The sequence below is a fragment of the Frankliniella occidentalis genome, unplaced genomic scaffold (genome assembly GCF_000697945.3).
Source record: "Frankliniella occidentalis isolate FOCC.00 unplaced genomic scaffold, Focc_3.1 Scaffold187, whole genome shotgun sequence".
Classification (NCBI taxonomy): Eukaryota; Metazoa; Arthropoda; class Insecta; order Thysanoptera; family Thripidae; genus Frankliniella; species Frankliniella occidentalis.
In genome coordinates, this window is record NW_026267313.1 from 431,293 (window position 1) to 443,028 (window position 11,736).

Here is an 11,736-nt window from a genome sequence, read left to right on the forward strand (position 1 = left end):
GGAGGGAGGGAGGGAGGGAGGGAGGGGAGAGGAAGGCGGCAGAGAGAGAGATCCGCGAGAGAGAGGCGGGACACGAATGCAGTTGCCACCAGCGGGCGGCTTATCAGCGCTGCCAACACAGCAGTCAGAGTTCCTTTATCGCGCCTAGCGACACCTTGTTAGCGCGAGCCTCCTAATAATATTTGCTATGCGCGTGTCGGCGGACGTGTGGTCGCATCAGGCAATTAAATCGTTTTCGTTTCCGGCGCAAACAAATGGCTGGCCGGCATGCCCGCGCCCCGCTCGCCCGCTGCTCGCACGCACTCCGGGCGGCGGGGGCGCGGGAGGGGGCGGGGGGTGTCGGGCCGGCAGCGCTGTGATGCCCAGCGTGGCGGATGATCCATGGGTCGGCACGGTGGCCCTCCGGCCGGGCCCCCCGTGAGCGACGCACGATAATCTCCGGCGGGGAGAGGGTTGGTCCACCTGCGAGCGCCCAGCAGCAGCCCAGGTGTGCCAACCACCCCTGCGGCGCAGCAGGGGAAGAGGGCGGGACAGCAGGTCAGGTCGCCGAGCTGGAAATGAACAACTAACGAAGGGCCCCTCGTGTTGCCGGCGGGTAGGGTGTCCTCTCTCTCTCTCTCTCTCTCTCTCTCTCTCTCTCTCTCTCTCTCTCAGTACGCGATCATAAGCTTCATCAGGAAAGGGTTTACCAGCGGCATGGGCTGGCGCCGTTATGCGATGGTATCAGATTCTCGCCGTAGATTTTGTTTCAATAACTATAATGATAATAGTAGAAAATATAATTACTATTCGTTGGGCGTGGCCCAATTTCTCCATTTCTGCGAGTGTAGCCGCCCTTCGAGGCTAGGAGTGTGGACCTGGCCTGGCCCCGCGAATATACTCGGCCCGCCTGCTGCTGCCCGGCGCAGCTCTTCTCCACCGGACGAACAAGACGGTCGTTTTTATGTCTTAATTTTGGTTTCTTGTTGCGTTTTATGGACTCGGTGCACGGCCTCCTTTATTGTTTGAATTCATTTCGGTTTACGGCCCTCCGCTTATCAGAATGCCGGCCGCCCCGCCGTAAAACTATGACATGTCCATTGGGCGGGCTGCAGAGGAGATGTAGCCAGACATCGCTGCTTTCGGCTTTGGCAAATTTTTACCCTATTTTCACAAAGAAAAACTGTCCCGATCGGAGGAAGCCTCTGGCTCCTGCTACTCGCGGGGCCTCGTTTGAACCTCTTCAGTTAAGTTACCTACATGATATGGGGAAAATCTGTTAAAGATACCTTACCAAAAAATATTCGTATTCAAGTAAAGTGTACCTGAATCTAAAAAAAAAAAAAATGATACCTGAAAGTCAGGTAAGCGGTTTGACTGTGCAACCCGCCCACACACGTGCACGCGGTTCAGTAGAACTACAAAATAGACGGGTTCGGTGGAACACCCTGACTGATTTGTTATGAAATAACAATTAAGGAAAATCGCAGATGATGTAAAGACATTTACGGACGAGAAGAAAATGAATAAAATTGTACAACAGCGGCAGAATTGTGTTTGTTTTAGGAAATATGTGGTAAAGAAACGAGAAAAGTGTTGGGGATACGGACCATCTCACGGCCGGAACCAAACCACTGACTCAGGCGAGGGGCCAGGGCCCTCCCAAAATTATACGAGCAATGAAATTTAATTGAGCATTTATTTAATAAACGAGAGGGCGGAGAGATGTCCACTGAGGCGTGCGAATAAATGGCTGCTCGCCCGGAAGAGAAAAGAGGTTATTGACAGAGATTCATTTCATTTCGCTAAAAGTTGTGTCTCTCCGCATTCGTTTTGTGTAGCATGTATGGTGTTTGTGGCATTCTATCCACATCCACCACCCGCGCGTACGCATTAAAGAACCCCAACGCAGACGTTATTAAAACGTGCTCTACTTTGATACATTGTTGGTATCATGAGGTGTTGATGTGGGGCTCATGACCCTCTCGTGTAGAACCACAACAATAGAAACCAACGAGTTGTACAGCCCCAGTAGAAGAAGATTGTCCTTTGAAAGAGGTTACGACCTTTTGCGCGGAGTGGCGCATACGTTTTCTAATATTCGTTTTAAACAATTAAGGTTACGTTTTTCCTGAACTTTAAGAAACGTATTTATTTAACCATTGTGAACAATTTTTAAAATGATCCAGGCAACAGTGTTTTCTCCAACTGAAGCTTAAAACAAGCCGCATGCATGCAACATCCCCAAAGCGCTCCATAACTGATACGGTTGTCTCATCCGGTGCTCTAAGAGGTGCTCGCAGCACAAAGATAATGCCCCACAAACACACACTTAGCAATGTCGGCGTTGGCTTCATAGTTGGCCTTAATGCATGCACCCGATAATTCACCAGTCTTAGAGAAATAAGTGTTTTTTTGTTTGCTTTTTTTATATGTTGCTTGAAAACAAACAGAAAAGTACTTTTAACATATTATGTTGTGTTTAATAATGTTATGATTTTTACGCGTGTTCAATTATGAATTAAGTACTACAGAGAAACAAATGAAACATGTGAAGTGAAGAGCCAGCAGGAATATTCATGTTTTGCCAAAAAACCCTTTCCTATTAAACAGCAAGACAAGATCTGACACTCCAACCACTATTTTTCACGCAGCGTGCGACAGAGCCCATTTGCCACAGGCAGCCATGTATACCTAGCTATCTTCTCTGCGAAAGCAGAACTATAACACCAAAATAAACAGCTATTAGCAGGTATCCCACCCGCACGCAGAAGCAAGCGTGCGCCATCCGGTCGAGCTCCGTATGAAAAAACACACATCCAAAAAAAACAAAACAAATAACGCTATCATCTCATTTTACCAGCCTAGACTAATGTAAAAAAAAGTTCAAAAAATTAAAGAAATGTTAGTTGTTTTAATACTGGGCAACAGTCCCCATTATGCAGCATACTCTTCCCAGCGCTCGTGGACGGGCCATAAATCCACTCACCTGTCTGCTGTATCAACTAACAGTTGCAGCCGCACGCGCTTGGGCAGGCCTAAAGGCGGCCCCGCCTGGCCTTGCCCGGACAGCTTCGATTTGATTCCGTTTTATTTGAGTTCGGAGATGGAGATGGTAGTGGGTGTAGTAGTAAGGAAATATTAGAGCGAGTAAAAAGGGGCGCGCCGGGTCGGGTGGGGTTTGACGCTTACCATAAATGACCCACCTCCTTCCCCTCAGCAAAATTCTGAACAATAACGATAGCTATTTCTTAACCGTGCAGTTTAAAACAACTATACAACGCACAGTTTTTCCCCCCAAATTTACAGGAAAACAATTAGCTAAGCGGTACAGCTAACAATACGCTTCGAAGCGGTAAGAAAATACATACCCACCCCTCCAAAAATCTACCATTCCCACATTGTGTTTCTTCGTTTGTATTGTCCGGAATGCAGACGTGCAGGTATGGGTTTTACTTATTGTCAGTAAACATTCGGCTATTGCACCTTATGGCCCACGTGAATGAAAAAGATATATTGCTCAGAGCTAAGATACCTAAATTTGTGGTAGCCTTCTGTCTCTGCCAAGAACCCAAAAAACAAGTTTTCATTTTTCATTTTTGCAGGAAATAAAAAATAAATCGCATTTAATCTAAAGTAGAGTTAATACTAGTAGTCTCTCATGTCCTTCCCTCACCTGCTGCCTCTGCCCCCGCCGCGCCACGCCACGCGGCCACGCTCGAGTGTGCGATACGCGTTGCATTACCATACTAATAGGTGATGTGTTCCCCAATCCATCTGTTGCTCGCACCGGCCAATATTTATGATGCTTTAAATTAAAACGTCGCTTTGCGCGGGGCGGGCGCGGCGCGGCGGAAGGAGGCGGGGGGCGGCGTGGGCGAGGTGGGAGTCGAGCTCCACTGGCCACGCTGCCCCGGACCGGCCCCGCAGGCACAGGGCACAGGCGCCCCGTGTCGTGTGTCGTGCAGCTGAATTGAAAACTGGAATAAATGTTGCATTGAATAATATGGAATTGCTGTAAAATATTTACTTTCCTAAGACCTTGTTCGCGGGTAATTTCTCAGCTCACACCAGAGGGCCTTAATGTCTTCACTGATAAACTAAGTGTTCAACTGCTCAACACTTGTAAGTGTTCAACTGTAAGTTAAACACTTGCAAGTGTGCAACTCCACAGTCCTACACTGTAAAAAGCTTACGAACTAAATACTTTGCAACGTTACGAACAATTTTTGTTCTTTGTATTGCAAAGAAATTGTTCGTATTGCAAAGCGCGTGTTTGTAAGGCTAGACGGATCTTACGAACAATCGGTTTGCATTACGAACTATTTGTTCGTAAGCTTACGAACAATTAGTTCGTAATACAACGCTTCAAAATCCTTTGTAAGCTACGAACGTTTTGGTTTGCATTACGAACCTTAAGTTCGTAAGCAATTTACAGTGTACAGTTGCAAGCGTTCAACTTGGTAGGTGTGCACTCCCAGGTGTGCAACTCCTCGGTTGAACTTTTCCTTAGATTGAACACTGTGTAGGAAGTGCAGCTCAACCGAGGTGTAACACACTTGCAAGTGCACACCTATCGAGTTGCACACTTGCAAGTTTTCAACTTGTAGTTGCCCACTTGCAGGAGGTATTTAACTTGCAGTGAACACTTACAAGTGTTGAGCAATTGAACACTTAATTTATCAGTGTTCCTTTTTATTATTCGTAACAGCAGACTAGTCGGGGTTATTCGCGATTTATATACTAGATCGTGGTGCCGATTTGACAGGATTGAAGCTTCCGCAGTGGGGACGGACGGCCCGCGCCTGGCCAGAGGCCAGAGAGGGTCAGAATTTAACTTACGATCTTTTAATTTTTTTGCAAGCATTCACATCAAAAATCGCGAGAGAAAGCGGAAAAGGTTACCCTGCAGAGAGCCATATACCAAATTTAGTTATGGCTGAATCTCACCGCGTCCGTTCGTGAGTGGCAAAACGGCATACCACCAGCAGTTCACTTCACGAATAGAATAGATGCCTGGCCGTCCGAACGGGACGAAATTTCCGCATCAAGTTTAACGGAGCGGGTCAGCGGTCAAGCAGACGCAGTGAGTATCCAGGCGTGGTATAGTCCAGGCCTGGACTCCAGGCGCACAAGTCCAGGCGGGCCCGGGCGACAGGGTTTATGTGTTGGCTGTCGGCACCTGCTGTGCGGGGCGGGGCGGGGCCGGGCCGGAGATGGGACCGCAGCCACTGCTTGACGGTCAGCGGCGCAACGTGGCGTGGCGCCGCGTGGAATACGCCGTCAGGGTGTTAGAGTTACGAACTATTCTTCCATCGCAGCAGCAGCAGCAGCAGCAGCAGCAGCAGTAGCAGCAGCAGCAGCAGCAGTAGCAGCAGCAGCAGCAGCAGCAGCAGCGCTGTTGGGGCCCGGCCGGGGCCGGGCTAGGAAGTGAGAGAGATACTAATCGCGAGGCACTGGCCGCGGTCAGGCCCGCCGGCGCGTCCACCGCCACCACCGCCACAAAGCACGCGCGTGCGTGTCATCGCCTTTCGCGTAAAAACGACTACAATACGGCTCGCCCGGCCTGCCGGGCCAGCACCTCGGGGTGTCACAAAAATGGGGGCTTGACCCCGTGTTTCTTGCGGTACTCCTGACACCTTTGCGCTCGCCTCCCAAGCCGCATGCGTGACCATTTGGGTAAAACAGGGGGAATTAACAGCAAAAATAAATAACAGAGCGACGAAAAAACTAGGGCAGCAAAACTATAGATGGTTGAAAATAACCTGCAGAAAAATTATTGCGGAATCGAAGGCAGCAGCGGGGAACTACTAATAAGGGGGAGAGAGAAAAAAAAACAGAGCAACGACTTCAAGCGAGCGCCAAGGCGAACAGAATAGTAACGACCGTAGCTCCAATGATGTTATTTGCAGTTCACGTACATCGTTATTTGCAGGTCAACTAGATTGGAGGGCGGGGCTTGGCGTGGCGTGGCGCGGCCTGCCGTGGCGCCCCGGTGCAGGCAGTGAGTGCATTTTACTTCTCGCATATTGGGTCACTAACGTGATAACATCGAGCCGGAGTGGAGCGTCGTGCAGAATCGAAGCGCCCCTCCCCGCGCTCGGCTGTATATGGCGTACGGGACGGAACCAGAAGAAGTACGGCAGCGGGGTAATGGATAAGGGGATTATCAGAGTTGGGCTAGAATAAGGATGGCATGAGCTGCCGGTGCTGCGCGGAGGGGAGGGGGAAGGGGCACCTGAAGGGGTAGGAGGAAGGCATACACCGAGTACTCGCCTATTGTATGCAGATTGCTAAGGGACAGAGGGCACCAACCTACTGCCGCTGGGCTCGCGACTAGCTGAGCACAGGAGAGAGAGAGAGAGAGAGAGAGAGAGAGAGAGAGAGAGAGAGAGAGAGAGACTCGGTTCTAGTACTTAGGGTATGGGTGGGTGGGTGGCGAAGAGCTGCTGTTACGGTTAAAATGTACAAGCCCAACAGGTGAACAATCTAACAATGAAGTACCAAAACTATCCTTCTTTTAACACGCAGAGGGGCTTTGAATACACTGGTAAAATAATGTAGAAAGTTGCACACCAGTTGGTGTGTTTTTCAAAACGTACGTTTGCACGTGCAAACTTTGCACACTTCCTGTGTCGAATTTCCAAACTCAACATCACGAAGTGTGCAAACTTCGCAAACGTTCGGGCCCAGGCAACTAACTGCACACCACCTGATGTGCAACTTTTGACACTTGGTATGGGTTTCCTGTACTATTGCTTAGACCAGAACTCCTGCATTTTTAGTGCATTTGGGGCGTCGCGCCGGGGCAGGGACAGAATGGGCTATTGTAACTCTAGACCGCGATGGCGGGGCTGTTTGCAAAGATCCAAACTGGACTGGCGCCCATGTCTTGTTGATTACCCTACGATGGGGTCGTTTGATAACCCTGGAGCTTCGCGTCGACGGTGTTGCATATATATCATCAGGACACGGCTAGTCTCGCCTAGAAGAAGTAAAAGAAGCTCCCCTTTCCGGACGGCGCCCTTTGGCTGTCAGATTTGATAAATGGATAGCGGGCAAGGCGTGCGAGAGGAATTAAAACGTATGCAGATTGAAAAGGACCCATACAACAAATATTGCGTGTGTAAATACCTGTTTTGTATGGGCGTGGATAGTGATTTAACGGCCGGTAACGTTACCGGTAAAGTAAGGTAAAGTAACGGTAATGTACGGTACTGTACCCAACACCCGGTAAAGTTGGCAATGTTAGTAAAGTGCGTTTGCCTACCTACAAGGGGAAAAGCACTGCAACATACTTAAATTAACCTGTTATTTAAAAAAGAGTGCTCTCAGGTCGCTGAAAGCACTTCGTATCCCATTCACTCCTTGTCTAAACGTACGGGTGGGTGATCTGAACACACTTGGACACCCGCAAGCCACCCAGGAAGCGCCCAAATTAGAGATCTAAAGGGATAGTAAAAAACTGTTTTTTTGAGTTTTAAACTCAGTAAAAAACAGTATTTTATTTGGACAGTTTTCGGTTTTTTACTCAATAATAGCTGTCAACCGATTATTTCTGCAAGGAGCACCCTCATCCCCCCAAAATGGGTTCTTAGACCAAGTAAATTGTACTTCATCCTTGATTTTTCAAGCTTGTATGTCTTCATGTCAGTGATATGTACTTGAGAAAATCAATGATCAATTACAAGAAGTCACGCTGATTCCCACCACCCAACTAGAGAGTCTCTCTATACCCAACCCATCGCATTTGTTATGGGACAATCAGTCGTGCTCCGAAAACTCAAGTGTCATATAATATCACACTTAAGTGTAGTGCCATGGTGTCCTCGTACTAGTGTAAGTGTAGGACCAAGGTGTACTGCAGTTTAAAGTGTAGGCGAGGAGGCAATAACTCTGGGAATCATGTGTACACACACACACTCCGGCCCGGGAATCAGCGGGAATCAATGAGAATCACGACGGGAATCATGGAATTAATGTGCACACTTAAATTTATAGTTATTGCCCCCACGAGTGTAGGACTGGACGTGTCCTGCAGTTGAAAGTGTAGGACACCTCTTGTACTAAACTTATAGCTGAGGTACAATGGTGCCCTACACTTTTAACTTGGAACAACGTCTGTCCTACACTTTAAACTGCAGTACACATTGGTCCTACACTTATAAGTGCAGTTAAATCAAAAGAGTTTTGCTAACAAGACGAAAATTCAAAAAAACAGTTTTTTACTGTTTTTTACTCGGTTTTTTACTGGTTTTTTACTTTCACTTCAAAAATACGTTTTTTTTGGATCTCTAGCCCAAATCAAACAAAAAACCCTTTTACTTCTTTTTTTTGGGGGGGGGGATTGCGGTGTTTACTTGGTATTATGTCGAGTGCCTTTAATTGTTGAAGCAGACCGATGCGCCCAAAACAGTCGCAAAACGGACACTTTTGATAAAACTTAGCATCAGGGCGAGTAGCTTAGAGCGCTAAGGTAGTAGTGGCATTTCATTTTACTCGGAGGATCTTTCGGACTTAAGCTCCACATCGCAATATTAATTAAAAGTGTTCTGTTTTCATTGATACAGTGCTAATTTGTCTATGTTTTGCACCCCTAAAGCATAAAATTGCATTAAGAAATAGAAAATTGGCCGGAATTACTTTAAAATCAAACTTTACCAACTTTACCGCACTTTACCGTACTATACCGTACTTTACGTAAAGTAAAGTCCACTTTTAACTTTACCGGTATTTTTAAAACACTAGGCGTGGAGTCCCGTCTGGCAGCAGGGCCCGGCAGGGCGCGAGTTTTCCAGTATAGCTTCTCAGTTTGGACAGCGTCGTTTCGGGGAGGAGCCGTCCCTTCCCCCTCGGTGTCTTGCTGCTGCTGTAAGATTATCTTCTTGCCAACCTATGTATTTTAATTACAAAAGCAAATAACCTCGGATCCTCCTTGTAAATAGGGCCGCGTACTTTTTTCCCGCCCCCTCTCTTTGACAGTGTAGAAGGCTAATTGCGTAGGACCCGGCCTTGGGCTACCGGCCTTATTTCCAGCAGCAGTGCAAAGGTGCGTAGCGACTGTGATGCAGGTAATGATAGGCATTGCACCGCAATCACACACGCAATGAGGAGAATCGCTTCGACCTAACCTCACTTTTTCTCCGTCGCGTGCATTATCATCATTATTATTATTATTACTATTCGACTTGTCATATTTTTTTTTATCCCTTTCTCTCTCTTCCCGCCGATGTGTCATTTACCTATAGCGGCAGTTGCAGCAACAGCCAGCGTGAGTGTGTTAAAACTGTGGCGGAGTCACACCGCTGCGACACGATGGGTCTAAACGTTCACTTCACGCAGGAGCAGCGGCAGCAGCAGCAGCAGCAGGAGCAGCAGCAGCAGCAGCAGCAGCAGCAGCAGCAGCAGCAGCAGCAGCAGAGAGGCAGGGCGAGGAGAAGGCGGCCGGAGGAAGGAATTTTAATTAATGAAAAGACGCAAGGTATTGGGTCCTGGCCCGGGGGTCGTGTATATTTAGACCGCCCGCCCCGCCCTCTACTACTAGAGCGGCGCGCGCGACGCGCCAGGCCACGCCCCACGGTGGGAGCATTTTACCTGGGTGTGTGTGACACGCAATCACACTTAAAAGCGTGTGTGTAAAAAGTAAAGGCGGCACAAAATTCGAAAACCTAAATGAGGACCAAAACCACAAAGTTTGACAACCAAGCGATTTTGCTGCTAGAAAAATTCTCCAGGATGCGGATTGTCTGGCAGTGATGTACTTTTCTGTAAGATTACCTCCGTTTCCCTTACCCTCGAGAGCATTAAATGATTAAATCTCGCAAACATCCAGTTTGTAGTCTCCTTATCGTTTGGGAAGCCATCGCTTGGCGAGGTAGAAATTCCACCCGAGGTTGACATATTGACATTTCGAAAACCCAACGTATTACCGTGGGTGTCGTCGTGCCTCCTTCAAAAGAGACCCACAGGAGGAACAAAAACCAGGGAGGACAGGATACATAGAGGGTGAGAAATAAAAGGTAATGAAAAGAACAAGAGCAACCGCGCTGGTATTCGAAAAACACGTCCCCGCGTCCGCCCCTCTCTCTCTTATCGGGCCGATGTGTCATAGTGACGGGGGGGCGGGGCGACCCCGCGGGGTGCTGCCGGGGGCGCGGCAGGGAGGGGGCCCCGCCCCGCCCAGCAGCCGGGCCGGCGCGGTCCCGCACGTGGGTGGAAGTTGGGCGCGCGGGGCGCTCTGTGGCCGCTTAGGATGCCACTGAGCACGGCCATTAGCTGCGGGTGGTCCTAGGCCCCGCTGCGTGTCTGTGTGTGAGTGTGTGTGAGGACACCTATACGGTGGGATCTCGCCGCCATGCTCCAGCTTCCGTCACCAAGCGCGGCAGCAGGAACAGCAGGAACAAACCAGGCGCGGTTTCGAGTCCGTCTGACGGAGGGGGCGGTTTACTCTTGGTTGCCTACTTTCAACGGTTTTGTAGGACGAATTGCCAACCTAGCACAGGGGGGCGATTTGGGGAGACGACGGGGTGCAACCCCCCTTGCCTTCGCCCCCCCTAAAAACAAAAGACCGTGCCTGGAACACAACAGGCAACTCCGACGGTTGAAATTGAATAACACTTAGTTCACCACGGAACGCACAGAAAATCTACACTGGAAGTAAACACTGGAAACGCAAGTGTGTGAATGCTCTTTCGTACCAGGTGTAACTGTGAATGAGCAGTGCAGCAGTGTTGCGGTTTTGCCTACCAAATTCGCCCGTAAGGCACCATGGCCCCTGCATCCCTTGCGGGTATGCAATCCCGCAACACTTCTGCGCATTCACAGTTACACCCGGTACACTCAAGGGAGTAAAGGTGTGATTTTTCCTTCCAAATTCACGCACTTGTGTATACGACTTAGGTTCACACACCGACAAGTGTGCGATATTCACACACTTGGGTTTTCTGGCGAAGCTTTTCAATCAATTTCCCTGATTTTAGTGCGTGGGTTGTCGACAAAGCGACAGGTGGCACCGCCGTGCACCTGCCCAGGGCGGCGGCGGCGGCGCCCCCACGAAAAGGGGTTTTAAAGGTGTGACTTCCCCCTCGCCATCGGGAGGGCAGTGGGTAGCAACCCCTCCTATAGAGACGTGCGAGTCGGAGGAGACCGTCATCATCATTATCATCGTCACAAAAATACATAGAGAGCTGCAAGCGCGGGACTGTTGTGACAGCGGGGCTAGGACAAGCGTCTAATTTGTGCCGCTGCTTTGAGACAGAACAGCGCAGCGGCGGCCCAGGTCTCCCTCTCACACCTATCACTCTCTCTCTCCCTTTGTCGAGCTCGCCCTCTCTCTCCTACCCTCCCCTTCTGCTGCTGCCAGGAGAGAGAGGGAGGGAGGGAGAGAGAGGGAGAGAGAGAGAGGGAGAGAGAGAGAGGGAGAGAGAGGGAGGGAGAGAGAGAGGGAGAAAGGGAGATAGGAAGGGAGGGACAGAGGGACAGAGGGAGGGAGGGAGAGAGGGGGAGAGAAAGGAAGAGAGGGAGAGAGAGGGAGGGAGGAAGAGAGGGAGAGAGGAAGCGAGAGAGGGAGGGAAAAGAGAAGAGAGGAAGGGAGAGAGGGAAAGAGGGAGGGAGGGGAGAGGGACCCGCGCAGAGACTTTGTCATCTTCTGCTCCGAGATGACCCCGCCGTAATAATGCTCCCTGTCGTACGTGTTATGTCATCTTGGATGTCAGAGGAAGGAACTCGAGGCAGAGCGCTGCGACACAGAGCCGTACG